Genomic DNA, 19,717 nt, shown 5'->3' with positions numbered 1-19,717 from the left:
TCATCCATAAAAGTCTTCATAAAAATTCATGACATCATGTCATTTGCAGCAACGTGGATGTATATATATATATACTACTCTACCATATAGTGTGTATATATATATATAAATAAATTCATGACATCATGTCATTTGCAGCAACGTGGGTGAACCTAGAGGACACGGTGGCAAGAACGAAAAAAAAAAAGCCAGACAGAGAAAGGCAAACACGGCATGATCTCACTCATGTGCAATCTAAAAAAGTTGATCTTAAAGCAGTAGAAAGGAAAATACTGGTTATCACAGGCTTTGAGAAGGTGTCAGGATGGGAATAATGGTTATAGAAAAGGGTTAAACTTAAATAGGAGAAATAAACCCTAGGGTTGTATTGCACAGCTGGGTGACTGGTTAACAATTTTTCAATCCAAAAAAGCTAGAACGGAGGATTTTCCATGCTTGCACCATAGAGAAATAATACCTGTATGATGGAGATGCTAAGTAGCCAAATTTGGCCATTTACACACACACGCACACGCACAGACACATGCACACATGCACACGCGCGCGCACACACACACACACACACACAGAGTAGTTTTCCTCACAAAGATCTCTCCTTTGCACTTTCCCAGCAACACCCACTTCCCACACTTCCAAATCTCTCCATAAACCCTAGTACTAACTTGGTCTCCACCTCTGTAATTCTGTCATTTCAAGAATGTTCTGTGGATGGAATCGTATAGTATGTGACCTCTGGAGACTTGCTTTTTCCACTGAGCATAGGTTTCTAGATATTCATCCAGGTGGCTGGTTGCATCATAGTTCTTTTTATTATTATTATTATTATTATTATTATTATTATTATTACTGAGTAGGAGTCCAAGTATGTAAGCTTTTGAGTCTGAGATCCTTAGTTCAGTATAACCACTCTGCAATTCATCCAAGTTGTTCTATTTCATCGATTGACTGAAACAAAGTCCTACTCTGTCCCTCAGGCTGGAGAGCAGTGATGTGATCTCAGCTCACTGCAGCCTCCGCCTTCTGGCTTCCAACTGTTCTCCTGCTTCAGCTTCCCTAGTAGCTGAGATTACAGGCCTACACCACATGTCCAGCTAAGTTTTTTGGTAGTTTTTACTAGAGAAAGGGATTCACCATGTCGGCCAGGTTGGTCGCAAACTCCTAGCCTCAAGTGATCCACCCACCTCAGCCTCCCAAAATGCTGGCATTACAGGCATGAGCCACCATGTCCACCCTAAGTTGCTTTATTGACAGGCATGAGCCACCACACCTGGCCTAAGCTGCTTTATTTATCAACAGTGTCTTCCCACTTATTGCTGAGTAGGAATCTATTTAAGAATGCATCATGGTTTGTTTAGCCATTCACCAGTCGCGTGACAAGTGGGCTGTTTCCCCTTCTAGGCAATTGTGAATAAAGCAGGTTTAAATATTTGCATACAAATTTTTGTATGAACATCATTTTATTCCACTTGGATAAATATTAATACCTAGGAGTAGTATTTGTTTGATCTGCATAAGCATATGTTTATAAGAAACTGCCAACTGGTTTTCCAAAGTAAACGTTTTTACATTCCCACAGGCAGTATCTAGGATATTTCTATCACCCCAAAAGGAAACCCAAAACCATCACCTTCTATTTCCTCATCTCCCTGTTCCTGGCAATCCTGGCCATCAGTTTTCTGTCTCCATGGATTTGCTTATATCTGAACATTTCTAGTAAGTGAACTATGGTTTTAGTATCGGTAATGATGGTATCATTCGAGGTAGGTAGTGTTCTTTTCTATTTTGAGGGGAGAGTTCATGAGCTCTAGCAGTTTCCAGCTTTCAAATAATTTCAAATAACTCGTTCATTTCATTGAAGTGTTGAAAACTTTTAACATAGAGTTTTTTTCTAGTATTCCCTATTAACATCTGAATAATTGCAATGATGATCAGAGGTTTACTATTTTTTAAAATCTTTTTAAAAACCAGCTTTTGGTTTAATTTGTTTTCCCCATTGTCTTTTCTGTTTTCAATGTAATTAATTTCTGCTCTTTATGATTTTCTTTCTTTGGGTTTGATTATTTTTCTGATGTCCTAAAGGTAGACGCTTATATCATTGACTTGAATGAAAAAGAAAATGCAAAGTATCAAAATTTTCAGGGCACAGCTAAAGCATAACTACAGGGATATTTCTAGACTAAATAGAAATCCAGAAATGAATAGGAAAAGAAAAAAAAATCTTAAATAAATTTTGTTTTAAAATACTAATACGTATTGCCCTTTAGAAGCCTGAAAGAAAATATACAAAAGGATTATTAATGTTTATCCCGCCATAATAGACTTAAAAATAATTTTTTTCATATATATATGAAAAAAATTATATATATATTTTATATATATAAAATATATATATAATTATATATATATAAATATATATAAAATTATATATATATTTATATATTTATATAAATATATATAATATATATATATAATATATATATAATTTTTTATATATATATATAAAATTGCATTTTAGGTTCTGGGGTACATGTGCAGAACATGCCAGGATTGCTGCATAGGTACATACATGGCAGTGTGGTTTGCTGCCTCCATCCCCATCACCTATATCTGGCATTTCTTCCCATGTTATCCCTCCCCAACTCCCTACCCCCCACTGTCCCTCCCATAGTCCCCCCACCACAGACTTCAGTGTGTGATGCTCCTCTCCCTGGGTCCATGTGTTCTCATTGTTCAACACCCACCTAAGAGTGAGAACATGTGGTGTTTGATTTTCTGTTTTTGGTCAGTTTGCTGAGAATGATGGTTTCCAGATTCATCCATGTCCCTACAAAGGACATGAACTCATGACATTTTTTTATGGCTGCATAGTATTCCATGGTGTATATGTGCCACATTTTCTTTTTTGTAAGATTTTTGAATTTCCCATTATTTCCATAAGACAATACATTTCTTTTTTGTCTTTAAATATGATTTATAATTACAAAACAAATATACTCAATGAAAAATTAAAACATAGAAGTTTATAGACTTTAATAATAAAGCCTTCTTTCCACTATCCCATACCAGATTTAACTACTGTTGACAGGTGAATGTTTCCTACTAGAGTATTTCTAATATGTATACTCCATTTCTTTTCCTATAAGATATATATATTTTTTAATTTTTCTAAACTATTTAAATTCTTCCATATTACATATTGATATGTTTTTCTTTTAAATTTAATATACCATTGACATTTTTTATGTCAGTATATGAATGCCAACCTCATGCCTTGTATGGCTGTATAATATAGCATGATATAAATATGTCACAAATTTTACTATTGTACCATTTAGAGACATTTAGGGTTCTTGTCTAATTTTTGAAATTTTAATTAATACTGCACTGAATATTCTTGAACTTGACTTTCAGACACTAATGGAAGGATTTCTTCAGGGTTAATTCCTAAAATGGAATTGCTGGAACATGGGCACAGGTTACCATCACATAGATGATAGAAATGGTGTTATCTAGAAAAAAAAGAGTTTTTGTGTTATAGTCTTTATAAACCTTATAGAACTATTCTGGGTCAGGTACAGCGGCTCACACTTGTAATCCCAGCGCTTTGAGTAGCGAAAGGGAAAGGATCATTTGAGCACAGGAGTTCAAGACTAGCCTGGGCAACATTGCAACACCCCAACACTACAAGAAAAATTTTAAAATGTCACCCACTGTGGCGGCATGTGCCCACAGTCCCGGCTACTTGGGAGACTGCGGTGGGAGGATTGACTGAACCCAGGCGGTCAAGGCTGCAGTGAGCTGGGATTGCACCGGTGCCTTCCAGTCTAGGCAACAGAACAAGACCAGGTCTCTTCAAAACATTTAAAACTGAGAAATATTATGGATAAAATGAAGTAATAATGTTTGGGATTTCTTCTGAAATAATCCAAAGGGGATAATGTCATGGTGATGGGTAGATACAAAACAAGATAAGGCATACACTGCAAAACTGAAGCTGATTTGTGCATGTTGCATGTGTGTTTCTTTATTAGTAAATCTGAGATTTGTTTTTTACATTTATATTGACTGTATTCCTTCTGCGGACTGTCTATTCCTGTATTTGGCCTGCATTTCTAACGGGTTGTTTGTCTTTTTTTTCTGTTTTAAAAAATTATTTTCGATATTATGTTTCACTCTGTCGCCCAGACTGGAATCAAACTCCAGGCTAAAGCAATCCTGTCCTCTTGGCCTCCAAAGTAGCTGAGACTACAGCTACAAGTCCATGACAGGCTAATGCTTATTTTTACTTTTTTAGAGATGGGATCTCACTCTGCGGTCCAGGCTGGTCTTGAACTCCCAGCCTCCAGTGATCCTCCCACCTTGACCTTCAAATGTTCTGGGATTACATGAGCAAGCCACAACATCTCGTACCATTCACTTTAATAATAATTTTGATATGCTTAGTTTTATTCTTATCTTAATGCTTTGCCCAGAACTTCCAGAATAATACTAATTATAAAAATTCAAAGAATGCCCGGCCTGGTTTTCAGACTGTAATGAGAATGCATGTAATGTTTCACTATAAAGACTGATTATTCCTGTAGAGATCTGGTAAATATCACCTATCATGTAAATAATTCTTCTATTCAGAGCTTATTAAGAGTCATTTTATTATTTGCTTTTGAGAAAGATTTGGTATAACTTTTGGTGTTTTGTTTTTATTTGTTTATTTATTCTTGGAGAGGCAGGGTCTCACTGTGTTGCCAAGGCTGGCCTTGAAATCCTGGGTTCAAGTGATCCTCCCTTCTTATCCTCCCAAGTAACCAAACTATAGGCATGTGCCACCATGCCTAGCCTGTATTACTTTCTAATATGTCTTAATAGGTTGCAATTGTTAATCAAAAATTAATTTCAAAAGTCTTCTACAACATGAATTTTCTATGTGAAATAAGCCAGATACAAAAAGAAAAACAAATACACGTCCTATGATTCCACTTATGTGAAGTACCACGGACAAAAATTATGGTAAAAGTTCCCAGGCAGAGGGGAGAGAGAACAGGGAGCTTTTCCTCAATGGGTCTAGAGTTTCTGTTTGGAAAGCTGAAAAATCTCTGGAGATGAATGGTGGTCGATGGTTGGAAAACAATGTGAATGTACTTAGTAGCACTGTAGCATACACTTAAAAATGTTTAAAGTGGCAAGCTTTATGTTAGTTATGTATATTTCACCAAAATAAACGTAATGTAATGGGGCTGTACACGGCAGGGGAGGGACAGAGAAATAAATACTACACTTTTAAATGTACTTACATAGTACTTAACTTTTATACATTATATTCTTATAATTCTAAAAGAATAAAGGTTTTTTGAAAGTAAACAAAAAACCTTATATTTGCATCACCAGCCAACCACTGTTTCTTGGAGCACTTCTAAGGTAGAAATGCTGTGGCCAGCCTCTGGCAGAGACATTTGCACCCAGGAAGCCCCAACTCAATGCCATATCCTTGTACCAAGGAGAATTCAAGAATAAAATCGACAAAGGCAAACTCTGAGCTTCTTCTGGTTTCAGACTCTTTGAAAGTGGTTTTTTAGTGTCTTAATTATGTTGAGCCTTGTTTTAGCTTTAAAAGAGATATTTAGATGCCACATCTAAGGACACAGAAGGCTTTCAGTGAAGGAGGTGAGGTGACTGAGTCTGGAATAACTCCATGTTTCTAGCCAGGGATGCTGAGAGCAACCATGGTCATTGCGAGGAGGTGAAGACAGAAAAAGAGCTGGGTTGGAAGAAGGTGGTCAGTCTCCTCTGGATGTGATTAGTTTGAGACTCCTCTTGGGCAGCCCACTGGACATGGTCAGTAGGCAATGGAGGTGGAGCTGAGAGGGCTTGAAGCTGAGATAGAGTCCAGCTTAACTATGTCGGCAGTAGTGGGGGTCCACAGAGTGTGAAGATGGCCAAGAAAGACATCTGGGTGGGGGTCCGGAGGGGCAGCAGATGAGCACGGACTAGGGAGAAAGGGATGCCAGTGGAGAAGGAGAGGGAAGTCTCAAACACCAAAGGGAAAAGAGATACTGTAAAGAGGGGTCAGCTCCATGTCACATCCTGCAGAGACACCAGGTATTGCAGGAACCCAAGAGGGAACTCAGATTGGACCATAAGGAGGTCTTGCTGGCCTTGACATAAGAGGTTTCAGAGAGAGCGAGGTGAGAGCCCAAAACACTCAGCCATGTCCCCACCGTGAGAAACAGTGTCTGGCACAGTGAGAATGGACTTATGGATGGATGGATGATGGATGGATGGATGGATGGATGGATGATGGATGGCAGACAGATGAACAGACAGACTGATGGACAAATGGATGCACAAATAGAATGAATGGGATGGATGGATGGATGGATGGATGGATGTGTGTATGGATGGATGGATAGATGGATGAATGAACAAATGGATGGATGGGTGGATAGACGGAAAGAGTGGACTGTGAGAAGAGAGAAGGCTTCATGAACAAAGTGAGATTGAGATGCATCACCATGGTTGGAAATGAGAACATAGGAGTTTCTACTTGAGTCATGAATGACCCAGTATCTTGGTCCTGAGTTGACTGGGGACACTTGTGTGGAACAAAGACTAAGAAGCCCTTAAAATAAGGCCAGGTGAGGTCAGGCAGGTCCGAGCTTGCTCAAGACTTCTCTGCCACACTGCACAGCTGTTTTAGCTGGCACGTCACTAAAGGAGTTGCTGGGAACTACTGTGGCCAGCCTTGCCATCAGCACAGACAGCCTCAGAGAGTGGGTGAACACACTGCGGTGACTCCAAGACTGTGAGTGTCACCTGCCTCATACAGGAGACAGGCACAGGGACATCCCCAGGGGTCTGTCCCCTCCCTGCCCTGCACCTAGTTTGCATCCTCATCCTCTGCAGATGTGCCTGTCAACGCCCAGCATCTTGCTGCTCCAGCCCTGACCCATGCTGGCCCCAGGTGCTGACCTCACAGGATTCAATCCGAGCCTCAGTCACGTGTCCAGCATCAGGACCCAGTCCACCATCCTTGATATGCGGCTCTCACAATGTTCCCCAGCCTCCCCCACCCTCTGCTCTCTCAAGAAAGTTTGCTTTCTCCCCCTGGGGATTCTTCTCCTCTGCACTCCCAATCTTAAGCACTGACCTCTACTTCTCTCTGTGAGATCTGGCAGAGGCAGGTTGGTCTTGGGGTAACCGGCAGAGAAGGGACTAATAGCAGGAACGGCCACCTTCAGGTTGCAACAGACGAACACAGCCAGGTACTGAAGCCTTGGCTCGGTTTGGCTAGGGCTGGGAGCTTCTTCTCCTTCTCCGTGGTAGATCCCCTAGGTGGGGATAGAGAATGGTGTCTGAGGGGATCGGAGGCTCCAGGTTACATCAGGCCCTGGGCACAGCCTCCGAGCCTGTCAACATGCTGCCAGAACTATCCTGCAGGGTGGGTGGGCAGTGACTCACAGTTCACACGGGAGGCTCCAGGTACTGGCTACCCTGTGTACACATGGGAAAACTGAGGCTACAGAAGGGGGGCCTGGGCCAGGTCACTTGGGAGAGGTGACTTTGGAAGTGCTCTTGGAAAAGTGAAAGGCTGTCTGCCCTCAAAAGAAGAAAGAAGAGAGAAAGTCCCCTGGGTGGGCCAAACAACCACATCGTCAACCCTCACAGAGACTAGATGGGGGGCTACACACCACTCTGATTCTCCTCTGCCACCTCTCACCCCCTCCTCTGTCCCCACTTGTCAGCCCAAGGCTGCCCCTTTGGTCGCTGTCTTCCCACCTTCCTCTGAGAAGCTCAAAACCAACCAGCCCACACTGCGTCTGATGAGTGACTGCCACCTGGGCAACACGATGGTGGCCTGTGAAGGTAGATGGCACCCCTGTGACCCAAGGTCTTTAGACCACGGAACCCTCCAAATAGAGCAACAACAAGTCTATGGCCAGCAGCTCCCTGAGCCTGATGCCTGACCAGTGGAGGTCCCACAGCAGCAACAGCTGTCAGGTCACACATGAAGGGAGCATCCTGGAGAAGCCCATGGCCTCTGAAGCATGTTCGTAGGTCCCTGGTTCTCCCCCATCCACAAGGGCCTGGAGCTGAGCATCCCGGGGCAGTGGTCTCCCCTGTAATCACGGGTCAGCCAGCCCTTCTCCCTTCACCCAATAAACAGTCAATAAATATCATCTTCATCAACCAGAAATCCTGCACCATTTTATTCCTTATCTCTCTTATAAGCTGACACTTCCCCCAGCTTCTCAGTGTGGGATGGAGGAAATTCTGGCACCCAGTGACAAAGTCACCCAGAGAGAGAGGCTCACAGCCTCCCTAGAGCATCTCCCCAGGAAAATAGGCCAAGACAGGAGGAGTCTGTTCACTGAACACCAGTTCTTGCCTCTCCCCTTTCCCCTTCCTCTTCCCAGACCATCTCCCTATTCTCTGCCTCCTTCTGGAAGAAGCTGTTCTTGTCTGAGCCTCCAGATGATGCCTCTTTCTCTGCCCGGGTTGGGACCCTCTGCCGATCCGCGCTGCACCCTCTTTCCTCAGCCTGGAAACCCTGTTTCGGGTCTGGCGCCTTTCTGCTTCTGGCCTTGCTGCCCTCTTCCTTCTCTTCCCACCTAAGCTCCTGCCCACCCTCACCCCTCCCCACCTGAGGGCTGTACCGTCAGGACGCTTCAGCACCACGGACTCTTCTTGAGGTCCTGGAGCTCTAAAATGGGAGGCCCACCTTGATGCTTCACCCAACAGTAGAATCAGGTATAAAAGAGGAATGGAGGAAGCCAGGAAGGAAACTCACACAAAAAGCCTGCAGGAGGCTGAAGACGCTTGCAAAAGATAAGCTGTGAGTTTCTTAACCAGTGCAACGAGAGAAATCGTTGCTTCGTCATTCTCTAAGATGAAACAAACCCTTTGCTGGAGGGAAGCTTGTGTTCTCGATGTTGAGACTATGAGACTCAACATAGTTAAAAGAGAGGTCATGTTTTACCCAAGGTCTCAGCACTGAGGGCAGCTGCGCACTGGCAAGCAGGTGATGCTGAGTAGCCTCAGGGCGTGGTAATGAACACAACCCAGCTCAGGGGAAGTGCTAATCAGCGCTCCTACAAGAAGCGGCATGTCAATGCATGCCAGTGCCTGTCCCTGTAACCACAGGGACAACATTGGAGAGTCATTTATTACAGCAGACACACGAGCTGAGGAAGAGACTCACCCAGGATATCCCATGGCCCGTCCGCAGACACACCCCCAGTGACAGAGGCCTGATCTCACCCTTGGAGAAGACATAGCAATAATAACCTGATTTGTCCCAGGGTTGCCCAACCAGGTCAGTTTCTGTCCCCAGATCCAGGGTAGGATCTTGACATAAAACCACAGCCCCTGCACCCACTACATGCCCAAAGCCACCCCCACCCCAGCCTTATGCCCCCCTACCTTGGGCATACCCAGACCCCTGGGCTGCTTCCCACTCATGCCCGCACTCTGCCACATGGGAGCCAGATGGGGGTATTCTGTCAAGTGTGTGGCACAGTCACTGGCCATCTTTGGGGAGCATTGTTTTTAGGTCAGGTCTCTGTCACTGTGGGTGGGGCTGGGGAGGGGTGGTGGGGTGTCCTGGGTGAATCTCTCCCTCAGCTCCTGTGGCTGCTGTAAGAAATGAGTGCTAGTTTTATGGATTCAAACAACACACATTGATTCTCTCGCAGGTCTGGAGGGCAGATGTGTGCATTGAGGATTGAGGGGCTAAAATCACAGTGCCAGCCGGGCTGGGCTCCTTCTGGAGGCTCTGGGGACAATCTGTTTCCAGGACCTCTCCATCTCCTCAAGAACACTCACCTTTCTTAGCTCACGGCCCCTTCCTCCAACTTCAAAGCCAACTGCATATCAAACCTCTCTCCTGCTCCTCCTCTATTCCCCACTCTCTCTCCCTCCATCCCCACTTCTTTTTTTTCACTCTGATCCTCCTGTCTCCCTCCTTATCTTATAAAGATCCCACCTTGGACCATCCAGATAACCCAGGATAATCTTCCACCTCGGGCTCCTTAACATCGTCACTTCTACAAAGTCTCTGTGGCCACACAACACAGCACATGGAAAGTTTCCAGGACGAAGACGTTGTCCTGGGGGGGTCTAATGGAGCGAAACACCGCTCCTTCCCCTCATCCCTCTCCTTTTCTCTGTGTCCTGGCCAGTCCAGTCTGAACCACTCCTAGGGACCTTCCCAGCCTAACCCGTCCCTCCCTGACCCTGGTCTACTGTGGCCTCTTCTCAGAACTGTGAGTTTTGCATTTCTTCCCATAAGCCCCCTGAGGTTAAATGTCCTCTAGGCCCAATAGCTATTGGAGGAAGATCCTATTATGATCCTCACTCTACCATGGAGACACCATGGTCCAGAGACGTTGAATGAATGCCCCAGGCCTCAGCAGGGACTCAGACCTGGCCTACCCCACTCTATATCTCAGCTCTGGACCCTAGGTGCCCAACTGCCCTCAGCCCACCTAGCCAGGCCCAATCTCTTAATCCAGCTTCCTCTGTGGAAAGCACAGCCCAATGGACCCAGCGCCACATTTAGGGACCCATGGTCCACGTTATTGGACCGACAAGGGATGCAAGAAAACAATGACCATAGGTCAGAGTGGGTCCTCTATGTCAAACATCAAGGGCAGACTATATGGAGGAGGAGCTGGGAAAGGGTCTCCTCTTTCTGGAAACCCCACCCCAGTTCTGGTTCTGAGAGGTGAGGTTCACTCCAGGGCTTACCATACCCTCATCATCAGAAGCCTCAGTCCCTGGCAAGAAGCCTGCCCAGCCCAATCCCAGTATCTCCAGGATAAAGTCCAAAGGCCAACCCCAAATACAAGACGATTCCACACCTTCTGCTTCCAAGTCCAGCCACATTCCCCATCGCCCCTCCCCATGCACACCTCCTGTTCCAACGGAACTGAACCAAGGGGCTTTCATCCCCAAAGGGCCGCAGAGGCCCCAGCTGCACACCTTTGCTCGTGCCGTTCCCTCTTTCTGGCATGCCATTCCCTCCACCCATTCACCTGACAGAGCCTGCAGTCCACAAGGCCCAAGTCAGCCTCTCCCTGTGACCTTGCCTGACCCTGTCCCAGGCTCCCTTGGAGGCTGATAAAAGCAGCTTCTCATCACTTCCAGGGATTGGCATGCTTTACTCTAACGCACTCAGCTGGGCTGACCTCTATGAAAAGAAGACCCCTCTGCACATCCTCAGACCCAGACATAACAGGACAAGCTGGATGCCAGGGAGTCCAGCCAGATCTCCACAGAAAGGCTCTGCTGAGGGGAAAAAGTTCCTAAAGCCAGATCTCCACAGAAAGGCAGACTGAGGGAAAAAAGTTCCTAAAGCAACTCAGGGAAGCCCTCCCATATGGGAGCCCCAAAGAGGCTGCAAAAATGCCAGCTCAGGCAGCCAAACAGCCATTTGCCACAGCCTTCTGAGACCCAGAAGCCAAGTGACGATTGCTTGGATTCGGCAGTGACTGGTGGAGGTGGCAGCTGGTGAACCAGTACTTCCCAACCCCCTTCCGGCAAGCAGCTGTGCCCCGGCCCTCCTGACGTGAGTGACATGCCTGTCTCCCGCACCATCAAATTAATCCAAATCTTTGCAAGGTGACACAGGGTATAGACGTTTTTGAAAAGCTCAATTACTGATTCAAATGTATAGTAAGGACTGAAAACTACTGTGCTGTGTAAATACATTTCCTATGGCTTGTTTTTAGCCCTTTTGTATCCAGCAATTTCTACATACCTTTCCCATGGGATACGGGAGCCAGAACAGACAGGAACAGGTGTGGGGTGTCCTGGGACACTGAGGGTGGAATACAGCTCCGCCCTCAGGGGGACCCATTTCTGTGACTGTTTAGGGCACTCACCTGTGGCTCAGCCCATCTGGGGAGGCAAATTACACCCGAGAACCCCAGAGACTCAAAAGAAAGCACAAGATCAGCAGATACCTGCCAGGGTAGGCCCTGGAGTTGCAGCCCCAGGGAAAGCCACCACTGCACCGTTAGCTCCCTTCAGCCCCCTCTCAAGCCCCAGCAGGATGAGGTTTCTAAGCTCAGAACTCTGCACAAATGGTGGACTGGATTTCAGAGGAGTTATTAATAGACCTACAGTCACCTAGAGAGTTACGGGACCAGGGCCACAGAGTAATTCCTGGGAGGGCAGCCAGGATGAAAGCAGGACAGAGAGGAAACACAGGGAGAGAGCCCCGGGACCACATCAAATATAGAGAGAACCGGGGAGCAAAGGCAGCCCTGATGTGTTGCCCCACAGCCCCTGCACGCCTGTGTGCCTTGAGAATTCAGAATGAGGAGCTCACTCTTGCCCTGTACTTGTTTTGGGGCTCTGGCAGGCTGACCTACTTCCTGCCCCAGCCTCACCCGATCTCCCCACTCTTTGCCACCTACTTGGGCAAGCTGATCTCTCTCTGGTTTTCTGAGTACTCAGTGGCCCTGAGTTAACTCCTCTTCATGCTTTATTTTATGCGATTAAAAAGGGAAGCAGTTCTCACTAGCCCCATTTTTCAGATTAGAAAACAGGCACAGGGATGTTCTACAATGTGCTCACAATCAGCAGGCTGCAAATGGTAGCTGCACTTTAAATGTAGGTCTATCCGTGCTTCTAACATTGAGCTAACTACACCATTGTCACTCTGTGCCTGGTGTCTGCTGACCCTGTCTCCGTCTTCTGATTAAAATGTTTCTCCCTAGCAGCCTCTCCAGGAAGCTGCTCAAAGCCTTTAATGATAACCCACCAGTTCTCCCACAGACCCTCAGTGGGACCTGGAACCTTCCAGCCTGAACCTTAGTCTCCAAGAGTCACAGTGAACCTGAGCTTAGGATGCCCTGGTGCTGAAACAGCTGCAGTGACCACAGGCTTAGGGAATTCAACCAGTCAATAACATTAGCATTTCTGGAAGACTGTCTAAAGAATAACAGGAATAAACAAGTCCAGCCTGCAAAGACTGGAAAAAATACCCACTTATTCAATTTCCAGGCATGAACACAGGCCTAAAAGCATTAAGAACATTCAAGGAAATATGACCGCACCAAGCAATAAATAAGTCACCAGTGACTAACTCAGGAGAGATAAAGATGTAAAACTCGTCACACAGGAAGTAAAAATAACTGTTTTGAGGAAACTCAATTAAACTAAAAAAATACACAGAAGTAATTCAGAAATTTATCAAAGAAACTTATCAAGGAGATTGAAATAATCTGAAAAGACCACAGAAACCTCAAAGTTGAAAAATAGAATGGATGAATGGAAAAATTCATGAGAGGATCTCAACAGCAGAACTGATCAAACAGAGGAAATAATCAGTGAGCTGACAGGCCATTTGAAATACATAATAGGAGAAAAAAGAATAAAAGAATAAAAAAAGCATAGAATATCTCTGGGATTGCATCAGAAAAGCAAAGGTAAGAGTCGTTGGTCCTCAAGAGAAAGAAGAGAAATAGTCAAAAGCAAATAGATCATAACAGAAAGTTTTCAATTCAGAAGAAATATATAAATATCCATGTACATAAAGACCAAAGATCATCAAGCAGACTCAAGCCAAATCAGACTAGGCTAAGGCATAAATAATCCAACTCCAAATGTCAAGGACAGAAAGGATACCATAAATAGCAGGATAAGTGAATCACACAACATACAGAAGCCCTTCCACCTATCAGGAAACAGCGCTCTCAGCAAAAATTTAACACACTGAGGGCCTCCCTCACATGGGGAAAGTGGAATGACATATTCAGAATGCTTAAGAAAAACAATACCAATGAAAAAAAAACCACACCCAACAGGTAGATCCTTAAAAAATAAAAGAGAGGTAAGTACTTTCCAGGAGAAATAAAAGCTTAGGAAATGTATCACCAGCAAACTTGTTTTACAAGAAATGCTGCAGGGAGTTCATCAGTCTGAAAGAAAATAATACAAACATATAATAAGAAAACATCTGAATGTATAAATTTTATTAATAAAAGTAAGTATATAAATAAATTTAAAATAGTATTGTAGTTGTGGGGAATGGGCAACCTATATCTCTAATAAGAAGGGTAAAATACAAAATTACTAAAATAATAATAATCCAACAATTTTTAAAGAGATAGGCAATATAAAAAGATATCGAAAGATATCTAAATGTCAAAGTGTGTGTGTGTGTGTGTGTGTGTGGTGGGGATAGAGTTACAGGGGTAAATGTTTTTAGTTTCTTTTTTTTTTATTTCTCTCTATTTGTTCTTTGTTATCAAAGTTAAATTTTATTCAGTTTAAAATAGCTTGTTACGATTATGTTGTTTAGCTTCATGATAACCAGAAAACAAACATCAAGAATAGACACCCTAAAAATAAAAAGCAAGGAATTAAAACACCTTACCAGAGAAAATTGCCAAACTACAAATAAAGACAGAAAGGAATTGAAAGAGGAGAAAAGAAAGGGAGAAAGAGAGCGAGGACAAAGAGAGGGAGGAAGAGAGAAAGACCAAATGATAAAAGAGTGACAAAACAATCATACAACAGGGAAAAAATGACAGTAGTATATTTTTGCTGTTAGTATTGACTTTTAATATAAATGAATTAAATTCTTCAATTAAGGCAGAGTGGCTGAATGGATTAAAAGACAAAACTTAACTATACATTCCCTAAGAAACTCAGTTCACTGGTAAAAACATGCATAGACTGAAAACAAAGGGATGATAAGATAACCCACAGAAGTGGAAACAAAAAAGCAGAAGTAGCTATACTTATATCAGATAAAATAGATCTTAAGTCAAACAAATAAAGAAAGAAAGATAATTATATAATGAGAAAAGTCAACACTGCAGTATAACAATCATAAGGACACATGCAACCAATACTCAAGCACCTAAATATAGCAGCAAGTATTAACAGGTCTTAAAGAAGAGTCTGATAGCAATACAATAATAAAGTACTTCAACACTACAGTATAATCAACACTCCACTATCGTCAGTGGACAGATCATCCAGACCAAAAAAAAAAAAAGAAAAAAAAATCAGTTAAACTGTACTCTATATGGAATGAATGTAACAGACATTTACACAGCTTTCCACCCAACAGCTGCACAATGCACGTTCTACTAAGTAGCACATGGATGATTCTCCAGGATAGACTGTGTTCAGCCAAGAAACAAGTAACAACACATTTTTAAAAACTGAAATCATAACAAGTATCTTTTCTGACCACAGTGGAATAGTACTAACAGGAAGAACTTTGAAAACTATAAAAATAAATGGAAGTTAAAATACACGCTCATGAACAAAAAATAAGTAAATAAAAAATAAAAAGGAAATTAAAATTTTATGGAAACAACAATAGAAACACAACATAAGAAAGCCTGGGAGATGAAGCAAAAACAGCTGCAAGAGAAAAAGTGTATAGCATAAATGCCTACATCGGAAAAGTAGAAAGATCCCAAATAGCCAACGTGATGATGATGATATACTTCAAATAATGAGAAAAACAAACAAACAAACAAAACAAATGCTAAAATTAGTAGAAATAAAGTATGATGATTAGAGAAGAAATTTTAAAAACAGAAATGAAAAAAATATAAACAAAAAGTCAGTGGACCAAGGAGCTAAGGTATTTTTTTTTTAAATAAAAATCAAAATTGACAAACTTTAACTAGACTAAGAAAAACAGAAAGAAAATGGAGATAAGAAAGGAGACATTGCAGTTGATAATACAGAAAGACCAAGTATCGTAAGAGATTACAAAAAACATTTATATAGAAACAAATTGAAAAATCTAGGACAAATGAATAAACTTCTTGACACATAACAAATTCCCAACATAGAATGATAAATAAATAAATAAATAAATAAAAACCCCTGAACTGGCCAATAATGAGTAATGCAATTAAAGCAGTAATACAAAGTCTCCCAACAATGAAAAAGACAAGAATCATGGCTTTACTGTTGAATTCTACCAATCATTTTTTTTTTTTTTTTTGAGACGGAGTTTCACTCTTGTTACCCAGGCTGGAGTGCAATGGCGCGATCTCGGCTCACCGCAACCTCCGCCTCCTGGGTTCAGGCAATTCTCCTGCCTCAGCCTCCTGAGTAGCTGGGATTACAGGCACGCATCACCATGCCCAGCTAATTTTTTGTATTTTTAGTAGAGACGGGGTTTCACCATGTTGACCAGGATGGTCTCCATCTCTCGACCTCGTGATCCACCCGCCTAGGCCTCCCAAAGGGCTGGGATTACAGGCTTGAGCCACTGCGCCCGGCCTCTACCAATCATTTTTAAAAGAGTATAAATTTTACTCAAAATATTCTCCCCACCAAAATGAAGAGAAATTAATACTTTCAAACTTGTTCTATGAGGCTGCCATTACCCTTGAAAAACAAAACAAAGCAACAACAACAAAAAACCCACAGATCAGGACATAACAAAAAACAAAAAACAAAAAACAAACAAACTCAAGCAACAATCCCTGATGAATACAAATCCAAAAATATTCTCAACAAAACACTTGAAAATTGCATTTGACAACACAATAGAAAGATCATCTGCCATGATCAAATGGGATTCATCCAAAGAATGTGAAGATGAATCAATAAACACAAATAAGTGTGACACATCATTTTCAGCAAATAAATAACAAAAACCATATAATCATATCAGTAGTGCTGAAAAAAATAATACTCAACATTCCTTCATGATGAAAACTCAACACAATGAGTACAGAAGGAACATAGCTCAGCTCAATCAGGGCCAAATAGGACACACCCACAGTGAACATCATTATCAGTGGGGAAAACCTAAAATTTCTTTCCCTATGATCTGGGACAAGTGTGGCTACTTTTCCTACCCTTATTTACTGGAAGTCCTACCTAGAGCAATTAGGCAGGAGAATGCAGTAAAAGGCATCCAAACTGGAAAAAAGGAAGTAAAAATATCTCTGTTTGCAGGAGCCATGATCTTGTATATCTAGAGAGAGAACACTGCAAGATCCCACAAAAACTCACTAGAAATAATAAATTTAGTAAAGGTGCAAGATATACTATTAATATACAAAAATGAGTGACATATCCATACGCCAACAGTGAAACTCCTCAGAAAAATTAAGAAACCTATTTTAAAACAGTAGCTAAAAAAAGAATACCTAAGGATAAACTTAACCAAAAGGGCGAAAGATAAATATACATGAAATGAAAACTATAAAACCTCGATGAAGGATAGTAAAGCAGACACAAGTAAATGGAAAGATATCCCATGTCCTTGTACTAGAAAGAATATTAATGAAATATTTGTATCACCCAACATGATCTACAGTATCAATGCAATCCACATTAAATTACAAATGGAAAAAAAAATAAAAATCATAAAATTTTTAATGGAAATGCAAAATACCTCAGATAGATAAAAGAATCTTGAACAAAAAGGAAAAAACTGGAGACATCACACTATCTGATTTCAAAATATGCCACAAATCTATAGCAACGCAAACCACATGTAAGTGGGAAAAAATGTGGAGGGGTGTGAGGAGAGCAGACAGACATAGACAAACGACAGATCAAACAGGATAGAAAATTCAGAGATAAATTCATGCAGTTAACAGTCAACTCATTTTTTGCCAAAGGTACTAAGAACACACATTCTGTAAGGACAATCACTTGAATAAACTGTGCTGGGAAAGCCCAACACCTACATGATAAAAAATACGTCTAGACTGTTATCTTACCACATACAAAAATCAACTCAAAATAAAAATTTAAATGTATGACCTGAAACTATGAAATTACTAGAGAAGAAAACACAGGAAAAATGGTTCCTGAAATTGATTACGATAAGGAATTTTCAAATAGACATCAAAAACACAAGAAACAAAAGCAGAAATAGACAAACGGATGAACCTCAAAGCTTCTGCAAAACAGAGAAAGCAATAAATAGAACGAGGAAACAATCCAGAGAATGGAAGAAAGTATTTGCCAACCATGCATCAGACAAGGGGTTAATACACAAAATACATGAAGAATTCAAACTAGTCAAAAGCAAAAATACAACTAATCTGATTTAAAAAGCAGAAAAAAAATCTACCCAAAACCTTTGTCCCCACCGTGATCTCCCCACCTTCCCGTGCCGACCTCCTCCGGCTTTCTCCCTCTCGCCATCCTTGTTTTTTCATCTTCACCAAATCTTCACCACCATTTTTCTCCACCGTATTTTCACAAAGTCTTCTCTGCTCTCCCACTCACCACCATTTTATCCATCCATTTGCCCAAAAACTTTTCTCACCGTTTTCCTCCACCCTCTTTTTTCCCTCCTCCTGGCTGTAGTATTTTCCCCTCCAACTCTAATCACCGTTTTCCTCCTCCACCTCCCCAAACACATGTTCCATTGTCTTTCCCCAAAGCCTTCTCCCCGCTCCGGCTGCTCACCACCTTTCTCCCTTCATCTACCCAAGAACATTTCTCCATCGTCCTTTCACGAAGCCTTCTCCCCACTTCTCCTTGCTGCCATATTTTCCCGCTCCATCCGCTCCTCTAAATTTTTCCCAACCGTCTCTTCACAAAATCTTCTCTTTCCTGCTTGTCACCTTCTCTTCCTACTCCCCACCTGCCAACTCTGTTTTATCTTCCCGCTAGCCACCTTCTTTTCGCCCTCTACCAAAAATCTTTTTCCCCACTGTCTTTTATTTACCCACCATGTTTTTCTCCCCACCCCGTTTTCTCCCTACCATGTTTTTGCAAACTTTCTCTCCCTCCTTGTGGTCCCCGTTTCCTCGGCCATGGCCAACCTGTTTACTGCTTTCATCTACCCAAAAACTTTTATCCACTATTTTTTCCCCATCTTTTTTCCCAAACCTTCTCTCCTTCCTGCTCACCACCCCATCTTCCCCCTCCTGCTTACCACCCCTCTTTTCCCCCACAATCTATTGAAAAACATTTTTTCCCACGGTCTTTTCCCAACTGTCTTCTGAGAGTCAGCAATGCTTTCTTCTGCTCGCTCACCACCCTTTTTCCCCATCCATCTACCTCGCAACCATTTTCCCCTCCGACCCCTCTGGCCTTGCTGCAGTCTGCATCACCACCACCAAGTGCAGGCGACGTGAGCCACGGTTCCGCAGCTTCCAGCCCCCAGCGTGTCACAGGTGGCTCCCCCTTCTCCTGCTCCTCCTCCAAGCCGGACGTGGAGCTGCTGGGTGGGCAGATACAGAACAGCTGGGAATGGCGTGACTCCCCAACAGCGTGCTTTATATATGGAATTATATTATTAAAATGTTGATGGATTGCATGTTCGGATTGGATGGGAGAGAACAGGCCTACTCTAGGCCTACTCTGATTGGGCTTCATTATCATGTTCTGATTGGTTATCCTAAGACTTACTCTCATCCAATCAATATATAAAGCACGGTGACGGGAGTCTGGCCATTCCACGCTCCATTTCGCCTTGCCAAGCTTCTGCTTCAAGCCCAGCTTAGAGGAGGAGGAGAATGGGGGACGACCTGCCACGAGCTGGAGGCTGGAGCCTGTGGAACTGCAGCTCATCTCGCTGTTGGTGGTGGTGGTGAGGACGGAGCCTGCAGCATGACCAGGATGGAGGAAAGGCAATGGCGTGGGTGCAGTATCCAGGGCTGCACTGGGGCAGCCGGGGAGACACATCGGCACGGTATGGGGGATACGCTGCCTGCCTCTGTGTGACATGGGGATACGCTGCCTGCCTCTGTGTGACATGGGGATACGCTGC

This window comes from Saimiri boliviensis, chromosome 17 (assembly GCF_048565385.1).
Source record: "Saimiri boliviensis isolate mSaiBol1 chromosome 17, mSaiBol1.pri, whole genome shotgun sequence".
Taxonomy (NCBI): Eukaryota; Metazoa; Chordata; class Mammalia; order Primates; family Cebidae; genus Saimiri; species Saimiri boliviensis.
The sequence above is the reverse complement of the archived record's forward strand: the minus strand, read 5'-3'. Positions refer to the sequence as shown.